We start from the raw sequence: 16,735 nt of genomic DNA on the forward strand, positions 1-16,735 counted from the left end.
AGTAAATATAGTATTGTTTTTTTGTTTTGTTTTTTTACTTAGTTTTTATTTATTTCAGCCAACACAGTACAATAAGAAAAAAACTACATAGCCATTTTTGAACCTGTAAACTTTAGGTAAAATAAAAATAAAAACAAAGCAGACAAAAACAAAGAAGCAACATTGTATAGCAATACATAAAATAACAATAACAACATGGCAAGCACCCAAGAGATTAATCTAGAAAATATAACAAAATAATCAAACGTTAGCAAAGGGCAATTTTGTAGTTAGTCTTTAAGACTCATACATTTACATGTATACATGTCCACCGAATATAGGTAACATATATACATTTCCTATAGAATCATAAATAAAGATACAAGGGTAAACAAAATCCTAAATACCAATGACAAACAACAAAAACAGTAGAAACAAAAGGAAGTACACCACAAGTCCTCTCCATCCAAAACTCACACATGGTGCATAGTCACTTTCCAGGAATACAGGTCCAGTACATGGTGTAAACACTCAAGGTATCAGAGGAGACATTACTATGAAAACGTCTGTATGTAATTTTTTGAACCCAGATATCACAAGTGGGGGGTCTGGTTTCAGCCACCTTGACGTTACACACTTGAGGGCTGCTGTAAGCAGTAAATTCAACAGATATTTTCTCGCTCTATTATTAATGCAGTTGGGTGTTTCACCGAGAAGCATCACTGGGGGTCTTGTGGAATGGTCTGTTGGAAACCCACTTTCATTGCCTCAAATACTTTTTTCCAGAATACAAACTTGGGTCATGTCCAGAATATGTGAATGTGGTTAGCCACATGTGTCCCACACTTCCTCCAACAGAAGCTAGGAGAAGTTTGTCCTATTTTCGATATTATTTCTGGAGTTCAAAAGAAACAAATAATCATCTTCCATTGGAATTCGCTCCATGTATTTGAGTTTGTGACCAAGTGAGCTTCTGTACAAATCTCTTCCCAGGTGTCCTGTGCAATGACCATGTTTATCTCCGCCCCCCACCTCTGTCTAACTCTGTCCGAACCATTTGCATTCATAGATAAAAAATATGTTGTATAATTTATCAATGACTTGATCAGAAACTCTTCTATGGGTGAAGGTTTTAGATGTTTGTCTCACTCTTTTTGTGTTGTCAAGAATGTTCTTAGCTGCAAATAACGAAAAAAGTCTGTCTTGGGGAGGTCATATTCATTTTTAAGCTGTTCAAATGTCTTCAACTTATCTACTTCCAATAGCTGGTGTATGTAACGCAGTCCATAATCTGCCCATCATCTGAAAACTTTATTCTAATTTGGAAGGTGTGAAAGACTTTACCAAGCCAATGCTTGTTAAACATGAAATTAGCCTTGGTAGTCTAAATGCATTAATGCATATTAAGCATAGTGTTTGTGGTTTTTAAGATTTTAAATAAGTCTGCACCCCCACCTCTTCAGACTTAATACTGTCTGTTTGAACCTATTAGCATTGATATTACTATTTTAATTAATTGTTTTTAACTCCTGTGGTTGATTTAAGATGAAGAAAAAATTGGAAAATCTGCACTTGTTTAAAAATATCATTTATAAAATTTACAAAAATGTAGGTCCTGCAGACCTCAACAATGAATATGTTTACTAACTTAGATAAAAGTAACAGACCAACGCACCTCCAAGTAACATTAACAGATTCTAAATTTAAAAAAAAAATACATTAAACTACTAGTTAATGCTAAAAGTAATGGTTTTACACACACACTTGGTCGTGTGGCTCACAAAACAAGCAGATAACAGCCTACTTGTACTACCTACTGCCACCAACAGACATAAAGGGGAAATACGTGCCGTGATAACTGTAATTACACATTATTGGTGACTCAAAGTCAAATTTGACCATTTTACATAAATCTATAATGGAAAACAAATCATTCTCCAATTACATTTTGATAACATACTGATTGCAATAATGGGAGACCAATTCAAATGATTGGAAATGTTCCACAGGACTCTATTTTTTCATGTATGACATCACTATATAGTTACAGAGTAGAATGATCATAGATTGTATAAAATGATCTACCTATCTGACCCCCTCACTCTTCTTTTTTTCACACTGCATTCATGGAAATACCATAAATGACGTATAAGCACAGACTCCTGCCAGCTCAGCTGTGCTTTATCATTTTAACCAAGTGGAATCACAGTCATGGAGCCAAAGATGCAGAAAGCAATCAGAAGTCAAAGTGATGGAAACACTCATGCCTGGATGGGCAAGAAAAACATTTCAGTCAGAGCCTTGGGTTTTTTATGTACCATTGCTGGTCACAGTGGGATATACTGATGATAATGATAACTGATATTGAAATTGCACACTGGTAGTATGCTGAATGAACAAATCCTTTAGTTTTATCAATCCAATAAAGGTGAAAAACATCTATTACAGGGAATGGGCAGTTACTGTAGTTGGTCCAATAAATAGCTAGATGGCTGGGACCTCATGGTTTCACTATTTAACATAAAATTGCATATTATTTAAAAACAAAACAAGGATACTTTCATCTTATTTAAACCTCCCATTATCCTCAAATATTACAAACACATTTTACTCATGGGGTCAATCTGACCCCATGGGTATTTGCCCCAAGGAAATTATTTTTAGAAAATTGTTGACCAAGTTTTCTTTGTTTATTTGTTGAATACATAAATAACCCCTTGATAATGAAACCTTGACCTGTTCTATAGCGCCATCACCAGGCCAAACTTTTAAATTGGAATTAATTTATCTTGAATGGCTTTAATCCAAATTTTCTCAAATTCACTGACAACATTAATTATCTGCACAAGAGTACGAACCCTATTAACTCATTGACTGCCAAAAACGTCTAATTGGTTTAGTAACGTTGACTGCCAAAAACGTCTAAAGACATTAACTGTGTTTTTCGGCTGAGGTTGCTAGGAGACAGTGTGAAGCTCTCCTGTGAATATCGAGCTTGTACCATGATGTAGTGACCAACTGGTGCCATGTAGGTGGCAACAGCGCACCTTTGGATGAGAGATCACCCGTGATGGGCAGAGCTCAGAGGAAGAGGAAAGGAGTTTGCAAGACAGAAAATGGCGCTACAGGAGTTGATGCTGAAGATCCCAGCAGGTCACAGATGCTCACACTCAACCAGAGCATGTGTAGAACTAAGTTTACTATTGAGAGTGTCACGATGGTGAGAGAAAATGATCAAAAACGGGGCAAACAGTGACTCTCGGCATGGAAGTTGCGTGTATGGAGAATGACGGGGGAGAGACTTGGAGGAAGACCAAAATACAGTAAGCAAACTATTTAACGCTGACATAGATAAAATAATAATAATTTTGCCATCAAAAGCCTGGTCTCAGTGTTGTTTTTGTAGTTTTATAGAAGGAAACCAATGCTGAGGTGTCACTAAAGCAAAAAAAAAAAAAAACATTGCTTCAAAGTCACTAATAGGTTTTTTCAGAAAAATACAAAAAGGCTTTTTGTCACAAACTGGCGATTTGTGTGAAACTTGCTTCTATTCAACTGCTGATTATGGAAGAACAAAACAAGCTAGAAACAAAATTATCTTTTTTGATGAAACGAGAGAGTCTAATCTTTCAGAATTGTCATTGAACTAAATATTCTGTGCATCTTAAAAATCAGTGAAAATCATCTAAAACGCCTGGCAATATGGGGTTGGCTGCTCTGAAAATGGCTGCCAGTGAATGAGTTAAATGTGGTGATGATATAACCTTTCCTGCAGCGCCACCATCAGGTCAAACTTTCCTATCTTGATCATCTTTTATCCAAATCTTTTCAAATCCACTCAAAAGAATCAACTCTGTCACGCATGGGTCACACACACACATATATATTATACTCAGCTAAAACATCTTGGGGTCAAATTGACCCCAGAGGAACAGTAATGTGCAAATTATGTGTTCAGCACTTTAAAAAAAATAACATCATGATAATTTTCTGCTTAATCAATTGTACCCATCAAATTAGGAAAAGCCATGAAATATGAAGCAAAAAATATACAAAGTCAACTATTTCCTTTGAATGATGAACACTGAATGGAGCCAAATTGACCCAAAGGATAAAAACAAAAATAAATCTCTCTTCCTGTCAAACAGCAAACAGTCATTATATTAAAAGTTGTCTGATAGTACGTTTCTGCTAAGAAATAGCAAAATATGGTGATTCACTTCAGTTCCTTTGCCAAAGACCTGCAATAGAGAAATGACTAGATGATGCAAAACTGTGCGCTGGAAGTAATTATGTCCGTTTGACAAAGCTGAAATAGAGATGTCAAGCCTCTGACCCCATTATGGCTTCAGATTTCTTAACTAAACGTAATCGCTTTGAAACACTGACGACTCACAATGAGATTTTAAATGCTTTGCCCTTGCTCATGGGGACTTCTGACAGCGCTAGAGGCTTGAATTTATAGACTTCGATTGAAGTGAAGTGCTCACATTGTAGCTTGAGGTGGTCTTTCGTTGTACAATCCTGCCACTTTTCCCATTCATTTGGCCCTCATGTGGAAAGCAGCATCCAATCATCGAAAAAATAAATAAAGAATGTGTGTATTTGTGAGAGTGTGCACCGACATAAATGAAAGCATCGATGTCTCTCTACCACTGTACTGTTCAATTTCCTCTAGAGCAGTGTTTCCCAAACGTTATTGCCCCATGTACCCCTAGTAGCCTTTATTTCTTATCACAAGTACCCCTTAGCTCATGTTATACTATATTTATTTGTGTCTGCAGACTCGTCTAAACTCTTTCTTGTGTCTCGTTCAATATTAACTTTGAATTTTGGCGTTTTTTATTTATTTCTTTCTGATGTTTGGCTTGTTTTAAAATTTGATCTTCAAATTTTGGTGTATTTTAAAGAGTTGTGCCACAAATTATTATTAATGGATGAGGATATAAACTGACGTGTTTCTGTGTATCTCCAGAGAGGTGTTCAAGAACTCCTAGGGGTACAAGTTCCCCCGTTTGGGAACCACTGGCATATGACATACACAGTATGGCCAACATATTTGTTTCTGTAATATTGATTCATTCATACTTGAAGTAAATAGATATGCAGGTACATTTATTTAACCCTTTCACCATGCACCATGTTGCACCATAGCAACAGGGTGCTTTAGCACCAGTGAGGTGGATGCGTGCAGCAGCTAGAGGTGACAAACCCGGTTTAAACATGGCAACAAGAGTGCATAGGTGATCTCACAGACTGTATCTGAACATCAAATCATCATCAATTAATTCCTCATTGTCTTTGACATGCAGTGCACTGCATCACATTTTTGGATTCAGTTTAAAAAGGAAACAAAGGGTTTGTTTTTTACTTTAAAAAAAACAAACCCTTTGACATTATGAAGTGTTATAATGCTTTGTCTTAAAGCTGATATCTGGAGTTCCTGAGAAATCAATGTTTATGTATCATTCTTTTGAAATGCGAAAAAATACTTAACTAGTCTTTTACTATGGTCTACTGCCGGTGGTCATTCATATACATAAATGTATATAAGTCCCGCCTTCGTCCTATATCAAATGCAAGAAAGCGCCAACTTTGCCCAGCCAATAGTCTTCGACTCCCTGGAGTGGGCCACTGTCAATCAAAGTGAATGCGCATGCATCATTACAACAGCAAACAGGTATCACTGAGCAGCATGGAGGACTCCAGTTACCCATTCCATGATTGCCAACGTATAAAGCTTCTTCTAAAATAGAAAAGAAAAGTCTGGGTACAAATCTTGTAGATAAACGTCTTCGTGACCGCAACATCATTTATCTCAGAGCTGCTTTTCAAAGGTGGAGGGACTTGCTGCTTTTAAAAGAATTTCGAACAGACCAGGATTTGGCGACATTTCTCATGGACGGGTAATAAACATGTTTTAATCACAAGTTATGGCACTCTAACAATAAAATGTATAGTATTTGTAGTTATGCAACTTTGTTATGTTTCACAATGCGCATGCACAAACGTAGAGGCGTAGCTTTTGGTAAATTGGCAGAGGCAGGGGAGGAAGTAGAGCTGTTGAGGGCGGGACATCGAGACGTTCTCTGTGAAACTACGGATAGCAGCTTTAAGTAAGAAAAAACAGCCAGTGTCATTCTGCACTTTCATTGAATAATGTTAACACTGTGTTTTACATGAAGCAGGTTTGTTTGAGAAACTGGGTACTATCAGTGGCAGCTGGCCAACAGAGGGCTCTAGGGCGGCGCCCCACCACTCACAATGTTAGTTTGAGGAAAACATAAAAAAAAAATACAAATTAATAATGAATTAAAAATACTGCTAAACAAATTCATATCTGTGTTTAGATAATCAAAATAAATATTATATAGATAATGATTATGAGTAAAGTTGTGTCGTTCATTGTGTCTGATTGGTCACGTGTTTCCGCTTTGGGGCGCACTAATCTTTACCATTCACTCTCGTTAAAAGTTGTACATGTGCAGTAACTCCCCTTTAATACAAGCAAATGGTGTGTCTTGGGGCACAGTTTACCTGCGCCCAGACCAGTATCAGACAGTAACGCGTTACTTTTGACAGTAACTAGTACTCTAACGCAATATTTTTTAAATAAATAAATGCAATTACCGTTATTACCAGGTAGTGCGTTTGTCCACTACCTGGGTAGCTGCAGTGTACTTCCTATTTACAGTGGTGCTACCTGTTTTCGCAGGATGCCTTGCCAACCACGTTAAAACAGAAGAAGAAGAAGATGCACTGTCTCTCCCTGCTGACAGTGGAAGATGTGGATGACATCTATCTGCTAGGGGTCATGATCTTTGGCCTGCTAATGATGGGGGTATGTGTATGTGCATGTGCCTTTCTGATGCATCGTATGCTGAGGCGACTTTCAGAGGATATGAAGGTACTCCGAGAGAAGAAGAACTTTTCGTTTGGAGAGTTGGAGGAACGTAAACAACAACCGGAAAAGAAAGCTCGAGGAGATACGGAAAAAAAGGACAGTGAGGAGGAGTAACAACAGGAACAATGACTGCAGACGAGAACACATCACATAAAAAAGGACAAAAAAAAAAAAAACGTTAATGAAAAGATGAAATTATGAAGAAGATGAAAATGTTTGACTAGGGAAGAAACGAGGTTTGATGTAAAATTTTCTGTGTTCAAATCAGGGGACGGATCTGGATAAGCATAATGCTTTTTTCCGTCGCCCTTTCAGGCATGCAAAAGGACAAAAAAAAAACAAAAAAACAATGATGTGATTTTGCTCTGAATGTCAAAATGAATTTCTGTGATTGCAACCATGTCAGAAATGAACTGAATAAATAAATAAAAATAATTGTCGGCGTGTCTCTGTTTACATAACATGCGCTAATCATGGCGAGTCAATGCAAGAGCATGACAAGCTTCTCAAAGTGGAAATATGTGCATTATTTTACTCTAGTTGAGCAGGAAGACAAAAACATTTCAGTGAAGTGTAAGCAGTGCATTTTAGGCTTGACAATTCTATCTACTGCGACAAACAGCAACTCTAATCTGCCTCCAAAAGATACATGCATCGGCGAAGCTGTAGGCTAACCCTGCATTGGTGGATGCACTGAACGTGAGGAAAAGCCTCTGCACTGAAACAACAGCGGCTTGATTTTAACCGGACTGTTAGCCAGGGACAGATCCGCAAAGATATTGCACGGTATGTTGTTAAAAATATGCAACCTGTTGCTACTGTGGAGTCACTTGCTTTCAGGTAGCTTGTTAGCCTGATACCATGTCCTAGGGGCAGCCAGATGAGCGAGGGGCGGAGCAGGGGCACAGGTCTACAAGTCATGTGACGCCACAGGAGAAAACACATTACGCTATTTATTTCGAAATATTATTTTATATATAATTCATTATATGTGAGGGGCAAGGCCCTGCATGTGCCTGGTCCTATGCATTGTATAGCTCAGAAAAATGCTGTGATTTTTTTTTTTTCATATTTATTTTTAAATAAACTGACAATGAAAAAATACGATTGTGTTTCAGTCACATTTGTGTTTGTAAAGACTACAACTGAGCATAGTTTAGTACAGTGAATGCAAATGATTAGAAACTGTAGGGTTGGATACAATACAATTTCATTAGCAGAGGCTTTTATCCAAAGCAATGTTAATGGTGGAGCAGTAGGGGTAGGAGGGATTCAAACCACTGACCCTCTGATTACAAGCCAGCTTCCTTAAACACTATTCCTCCACCGTACAAATGATCAACAGTGTTTTCTGATACAGCACTGATATGAAGCTGTATGGACACAAATGACCAAAAAAAATGATGCATTCTTTAATTCTAAGTAACTTAAAACTTACTTTCCTCTCACTGACATCACAGTGGTTTGTCGTAAAGTGACTGATTGACATGTGAAGTCATGGGACAATAGAAGGAGAGAAGCAAAATAAGAAAGAGAAACAAAAAAAAATTGTTTTCCCTCCTTTTACAAAAGTCAGGATCAGACCCAACATGGATAAAGACAGGTATGACTGATTTAAAGGACTTTTCAGAAAAAGGCAAAGAAACATTAACAAACTAAATTTGATGATTTTAAATATTGAATATGTCCATATTTTGTAAACTATAGGTCTTAAATTATTTATGTTCATTTACCACTTCTTTTTATTTAATTACTTGTTAAACAACTTAACTTAAAAACAAATAATAGAAAACAAAATAAATAAATCAGAAAAACTGAAAAAAATTAATTTCCTAAAGTATAATAACTCTGACACACACTGACTCACTCCATTGTATATACTATATTGTTCTTGCTTGTTTATGGATTCTGTGGCAATACATTTGGTGAGTTTGAAAGCAGTTCTGTGACTGCAATTTTCCTTCTTATTTGTTCAAAGCTGCACAAACCCTGTTTTTGGTGTACGTCTATTTTGGAGTTGTAAACCCCCCCACCCCACCCCTGAGAAAAATGCATCAGCCACCACTGGGTACTATTATAAAAGTGAAAGATCCCAAATATAGATTGAGTGCTGAATTGGGTTGTTTTCCAGAAATGTTGACTCACCAGAAAACATCAGTTCTCGCCGTCTTCTTTAGTTTTACATGAGTCTCCTCCAACAATACCTGCAGCCAGTCCCTGAACAGACCTCTGTATGAAGTATTTCAGCAATTTTTGCTTATTTTTGCCGTTTTTCTGCAACTCCACAAAACTTGCCATATCTTAACCTATTTTCCTCACTTTTTCATGCCATATCTGTGCTCTGTTGATTGCATTTTTGCTACATTACTCTCATTTCTGTCACTTCATCACACGTAAATGCGTTTTCTGCCATTTTTTTTCCACTTTCAAGACATTTTCGGCACTTAGAAACTCTTTCCACCACTTTTCCCACCTAATGTCTCATATGTTGACCCATTATTGTCACTTTCAACCACTTTTCACCATATTTCATGCTTATTTTGGCCAATTTAACCACATTCACCATTTGTCATGCGAAAAAACAAAGACGTCCCATTGAAAAATGGGACAAATAATTTACATTCCTAAAGACGAGCAGGATGGGGCACAGTTACAGTTACACGTTCTGTAAGATTAGTAACTGAGATTTTAGCGTCTCCCACGGGGGAAGGAACGATGTAAGTCACAATGAAAAATCCACCAAGCACAAGCGCCACAAATATAAACTTCTTCCAAAAAAGTGTTAAAGGATGTAAAGTCTGCAACGAATCTGCACAATAAGTCATTAGTAGGGATGTAACGATTCACTCAACTCCCAATACGATTCGATTCACAATACTGGGTTCACGATACGATTCTCTCACGATTTATTTTAAAAAATGGGACTGTATATAAATGACTGAAAAATAAACCATTATTTTTTTTGGGAAAATACTATACTAGTTTTCATTGTCAAAAGAATCCCTTGATAAACTATTCAAAACAATGCAATTTAACTAAAAATAAATCTTGAATGAAATAAATAAAGGAATAATACAAATGAAGAAGAAGCTTATTATTTAAATTCTGGTTCTATAGTAAACAATACAAAACTGCATAATAGTTCTTTTTCTTTTTTGTGCCTTAACAATTGGACTTTAAAAAACAAACAGTCATTTTACTGTATTTAGGTCAGATATTTGTTTGAAGCAGCAGAGGGCGCTGGTAACCCAGTGGTCGGTTGGCATGCAGATATCTTGCAGTGAAGAAGAGATGCTATGCTAGCAGACAGAGCTAATAGAAAAACGTAACTTTTACAGATATTCACGTAATATTACAGATATTCTTTCGGCGCTAAATGGGTAAGGAATCATTTATGAATATGTTTAAGAGTAGAAGGCGGCCAGAAAGAAAGTATTAGCAGATTTCGCTCACCGCCAACACTTCTGGATAGTGCCCTCTGCTGGTTAAAAAAAGTACTGCGATTCAATTTTCACAGCATCGATGTGAACCTTGATACCTATGAATCGATTTTTAAATGCCTTACGATTAATCGTTACATCCCTAGTCATTAGTATTAGTATATTGGAGTTTGGCTGATGTGGTGGCATGACACGTAGAAGGTGCCAGGAAATGTCCCATATTTTGAAATTGAAAACTTGACAGGTATGCTGTAAACGCTCTGTTGATGTTTTCGTGCATTGCATTGTGGGATGTGAAGTCGCGGAGACAGTCGCATAAGTATTTTTACTTCATTCAGCTAAAACAAGCGAATCACTGTCCTCCTTGTCTGGCGGAAAATACTAGAACTCACAGTAAGAATTAAGTAAAAACACTTCTATGCATAATTTACTGGATTCATCCCAAAATGCAATGGGCAAGACTTTTCCGACAATGTCAATAAGGAAGTGTTTACAGTGGAGACCAAAACAAACTTTCGAGCGGCAGTTTCAACTTTTTTTCTCTTTTTTTTCCCCCAAGTAAATTATGTTCGATTTTATTGATCTTTGAGGCATAAAGTATGATTTTATGTACTAAATAAAACATCATGGTAACAACTTTAATATTTAATGTGTTTGCATTTTTCATTCTTCCAAGTTCTAAGGTCCCATACCAAGGTATTTATTTTGTTATTTTTGCAAAAGAATGGAGCAATAGGCCTACTGTTCATTTTATAATAGTGAGAACACTAAAAAAGGTTTTCCATAGCTATGAAACTGAAAAGGTTTGGTTTACCCCCATATTGAACCTTAATGTTTCCAGCTAAGCCCTGATTCCTTTGGACTTTTACTTTGGAGAGAATCTTTTGGGAGTTAATTTACCAGGTTCACTACAGCTAACTGTTACAATGTCATTTATCCTGACATGTGTCCCAAGAGGAGGTTAAGAGTAAAAATTCATGGTAGAAAGCCCTTTTTTGAGCAAGTCTTAATGCTAAAATATTTTCACCTCCAATTGAAAGCATTTGTATTGCTTCTAAAATACTGGTGTTGGCTTCAGAATGAATCCTGACCCTGAGGCAGCGACTTCTGCGGTCCAACCCAATCCAGAATCCAATACTACCAAATCTTTTCAGCAGTCCCATTATATAAACAATATCTTTGAAAACAAGAACAAAACTAGGAACCAGGATAAATCTGGCATCGTTACAGAGGAATCAAGGTGCGTCCACACGGAATGCCACTGAAGTGACAAGATTACATTACAAATCGATTTAAATAACGCAACCTCAAGTTATCTCCCCTCAAGCGACATCACTTGCGTGATTTGAGCGACTAGATCAAGCACGACTTTGTCGCTCAAAGTTGAAAAATTTGAACTTTTCAAGCGACTTGTAGCGACAACACCCCCTTTCTTCACTTTCTGTAGAAAGGAGGCAACAGCCCCTCCCTCCCGCTACAGTGAGATGGCTGCAGCAGAGGGCAGTACTACACTTCCTCAATTTGAATTAAAGCAGTTAACTTCTTGAATAAGCCTACATTCTGAGTGAACTCATCCTTTAGTAACTCTGTAAGTTGATCATTTAAACCGTAAAAGCAGAGCTGTCTACAATAAGTGCTGGAGAAAAAGTGATCAACCCCCCCTCTCTCTCTCTCCCCCTGTCACCGGCTCTACACACACACACACACACACACACACACACACACTGCTCCGTGGTCATCGCATCACTGGAGCGATGAAGTGATGGAGTGACTAAAAAGCCCCACTATGTTTAAGCGATTGTTTGGGCGATTGACGCGTTTGGTGTGAACACACCTTCAGCCTAGGGCCCCTTTTAATTTGAAGGAGTAGTGGCTCAACTTTCAGCACCTCCTCCATGCCTTAACTCCTACTCCTACCTCGTTTTTAAAGTCATAACCTTCAGTTAATGAGGATCTGTGAGTAGAGAGGTTAATCAGTGCACAAATGGATTTTTATATGAGTTTTATCAATAAGTAAAATTAGCCAATTCCATGCATCTCTGAGTGTTTTTCTTCGTACTAATCGTCATTGCTCAAAGCAACAATATAATGCTCTATGATCTTTCTTAAAATATTGTTTGTAGATACCAATCATGCTCATTCTAACTAAGTATGTGTTAATGAACCAGTGGTGCTGCATTTTAATTAAAAAATAATTGTGTCAGTTAAGACGCACGCACATCATTTACAAATTAATGAAAAAACTGCTTAGTCTACTAATAGGTAGTTTAGTTTTGACCGAGGAAAATATGTCATCATTGCACATACAAATGGCACCAAACAGATCAGTAAATAATAAGCATCCATGTGAGATAATTTGCATGTTGATGAACACTGAGGATATAAAGGCCATGTCATATCTACATGTTTATTCCAAGTAAATGACCGTACTCCTGCACAATACATTTATCAAACAAAATGCAGCAATTAAACCTGTTGTTCATTCTAAGACAACAGTACTTGATGCCCTGGGTTATTAACTGACATTCATGAAAATGTGTGATAATTGTTAAATAATAAAGCAGGCAGCAATTATTCTTACTTGTGATCGTCACTCCTAATTTAAATTTGCACAAATTATACAAAATTAACGTGATAAATGCCATGAAACAACTGTGTCGTGTTTGGTACTATGTGAAAATAAATGACACCTGTTGTTTGGTATTTGGGCCAGGCCAGTTTTTTTCTAATAATGCATTAATCACATCAAATGAAATGCTTATGAACTAAGATATAATACAATAAAATTACTACCTTGCTTATGAACTAAGATATAATAATGTGTTTATACAAGTTAAATCTAACAGTGGAAAATACAACACTGCCAATAGAACTAACAACAGCTGGATTAACCTTCATGTAGAGACAAAACAAGCTGCAAACTTGTGTGTCCAAAAGAGACATTCCCGAGTGGTGACATTGTGGATGAAAAGGGAAAAAAAAAAACTTCCAAACAACTTCGAAAGAGGAACTATTCTTGAACTGGAGGAATGCTAACAACGTCTGGCAGGGAACAAGGCCAACACGAACAACGATAGAGAGGAGGAGGAATAAAAAAAAAAGACAACACTGACTACAGATGAGAATACACAAGAAAGGACTGTTCAGAACAACTCAAGAATGTTTGACCAGAGAGACATGTAAACCCATGTAAATTTGCGATGGTAAAACAGGGGACGGGACCCAGATAAGCAAACTGCTTCTCTCGTCTCCTTTTTCGGCATGTACAAAAGAATGTAAAAAAAAAAAAAAGTGAATGTAACCATGTCGGAAATAAACTGAATAAAATAAATAAATCTGTCTGTCTGTATAAACAAACATTAATACCATCCTGTGTCAGGTTGATAAATGATCATTTAATCTTTAAAAGATACATAAACTCTTATGCTGTGTAAAATCTTGAATGTCATTTAGTTGACCAAAACGAGACTGACTGAAATAGTTTGGATGACTAAATTTTGACTAAAAGTAAGTTGAATTTACCATTCATTCTTTGCTTATTAGCATGCAAATTAGTAACATATTAGTCATTATTAAGTACTTAATAATGACTAATATTAAGTACTTAATATTCTGTAATATTCTGTAAATATATATTCTGTATATTCTGTAAAGCCTTAATATACAACCAGTAAGCCATTAAGTAAGAGTTTTTCCTCACTAACCTTAGAATTATTGCTTATTAGTTGTAGGTAAGGACATTGTTGTATATGAATGACAATCTCAATATGTTTTGCTTAGTATGGACTTCATAAGGTGGTAGTACCACAAGCATGGTTATTGTTCCTTAATAACACTTAATGAATATGGTCTGTTCTTACATAACAAAACACAAAACTACAAGTGTTAAAAGTGTCCAAATAACTCTAAATTAAGTCTTTGTTACGGTACTCAGAACACTTCCCCACCCTTAAGTGGCATCTTGATCGTTACTAGTTCACTAGTAGTTGTGTACTTATTAACCATCACATGTTCCCTAATCTAAAGTTAGGGTCAACCCCCCCTAACCCAGTGGTTCCAAAACGGTGTGCCGCGGCACACACACGGGTGTGCTGTGGGATTTTGTGACAACCACACATGATTGTTGCAATATACAACTACACAAAAATAATTATTTTTTAATTTACTACTTTGTATCCACTCATTTTATAATACAGAGGCAAACTATATACCAAATATTTTTTATTTTGTTTTTTTAAATAATTCATTAATAAATATTTAATGAGTAATATAGTTGTCTTTGTCACATTTTATTTTTAGTAAATAATTATGCACATTTACAGATATTGTACATGATATGAGTGATAACACGTGTTATAATGGTTATTTTGTACAATAGGTGGGCCTTCAGATTTGTACTTGTCCTTAGGTGTACCTTGGGCACAAAAAGTTTGGAAACCACTGCCCTAAGCCTATTGTATATGTTTATAGTCCCAATCATTCAGAGTGTGCTTTGGCCCACGTACTTATAAAGAATGAAGGAAGAGTAAAAAACCCAAAACAACAACAACAACAACAGTAAATCTAGAATTCAAACTTTGCTGCTGCATATATTACATCAAGAATGTATTACAGTCTAAGTACCGTATGAAAAAGCCACAAATTCAGGAATTTAATCTTGGCTGTATTGAAAAGCTGTAGTTTAAAATGGTGATCAATCCTGTGGGAGCGCCCCTAACAAAGTTGTCTTTGCGCCTGTATAATAATCCACATTTGATTATATCATTGACTTTGAGTGATACAGTCTGGATTAGTAGCAGTTTTCCCATTTATCAGTTACACACAAGACAATCCCCAGAATAGGTTTCAGAAAAGGGAGATGTTGTGATATTATTTATTATAGTGAGGCACCGCTATGTCCCACACCAGATGTTGTAACCTAACAACATGACTTCCCTAATAACCGGTCAGAAAAAAGAACTTGTATTTTGAGTTATGTTGAAGAATGTGTTCACCCTTACTGTTATAGCGTGAGCTGTGTGCCATCATTCCTGCATAAAGCACTAAATCCTGGTCTGACTCAATGAACCCCTATTGGTATTGGATTTTAGGACAGCTATGAAACCCTAAGTCAAAGCTTTAAAACATCATCTTTGTCTTAATCCACTGATCGATAGGTCTGACGGCTTGAAATAACACAATAAAGTAGATTTAGGGGTGTGGTAATGTGGGGACATTTCACACAGCAGATTGAAGGCTGATGCATTTTGCTCTGACAGTTGAACTAAAAATTGTCTACCAGTGAGAACATCCTTTATTCCCACATTCATCACAAACAGCCAGGCTTTGAAAGAGTGTAAGAAAGTGATCAAGAAGTGACTGAGCAGAGAAAAGAATGTCAAATACGACCACTTTAAGCAATTCTGCAACTTGTTTGTCCTCTGAACTGAATGAACAAAATGGTCATAATGATTTAACAATCGTTTGACATCATGGCCCAGTCCGCCTCCTTTGCTTCAGACCACCATCATTGACAGACTACGTGCTTTTGGTTGATTTACGCACGGTGAGCGTGTCAGGAACCTGGACTGGAGAATACGCGCAGGAGAGAGGCGCGTAACTGCATGTCCTTAAAAAAGCGCTTACGTCCAGACAGGAGAACGGGGCCCTAGATGAATACATGGCCTCATTGATCTTCAATATAACCACTCAATTTATTGATGATGATTAGCTTGACACCATTTTTATCCTAGTTCATCCCCTTGTATTCCACATGTTATCACACCGCCCCCAAATAAACATCCACCATTGTTTTGCCCCAACTTTCATTCCGTCAAAACACCAGAAATGTATTGGAAAGTCACTTTGGCAGGGAAATCACTATGCAACCGTGTACGAGACTCCACATCCCACAATGCAATGCGCAGAATTTTTCTGACGATGTAAGAAAGAGAGTGTTTACAGTGTAGAACAAAACAAACTCTCGAGTTGTAAATTTAACCTTTTACATATTTTGTCCGAGCAAATGATCTTCCATTAATTGATCTACGAGGCCTACACTGTGGATGAATATGATTTTAAAAATGGTTTCTTGCAGCTTTACGATACTTGAAATTTTCCTACCAATGTCATTATATCATAGCTTAACGAAGACCATTGTATGATGCATTTACTAATGGGTTACATTTCGCTTCCATTAAGAACATAAAGCTACATTTATCCTGGAAGGACCTTCCGATGAAACAAACACCAATTCAGAATTGTTTTTTTTTTTTAATCGTTTTTATGATGCAATGGCAAAATTGTTGACTTGTTGTTGTACCTTAACTAACATTAGCGGTAAAACGCATTCAGGTACTGATAATGAGAAGTATTTGGCTGCTTTTCCAAAGTGTCAAACCAGGACCAAACGAAACAAAACAAAAATACCCCT

This window comes from Gouania willdenowi, chromosome 6 (genome assembly GCF_900634775.1).
Source record: "Gouania willdenowi chromosome 6, fGouWil2.1, whole genome shotgun sequence".
Taxonomy (NCBI): domain Eukaryota; kingdom Metazoa; phylum Chordata; class Actinopteri; order Blenniiformes; family Gobiesocidae; genus Gouania; species Gouania willdenowi.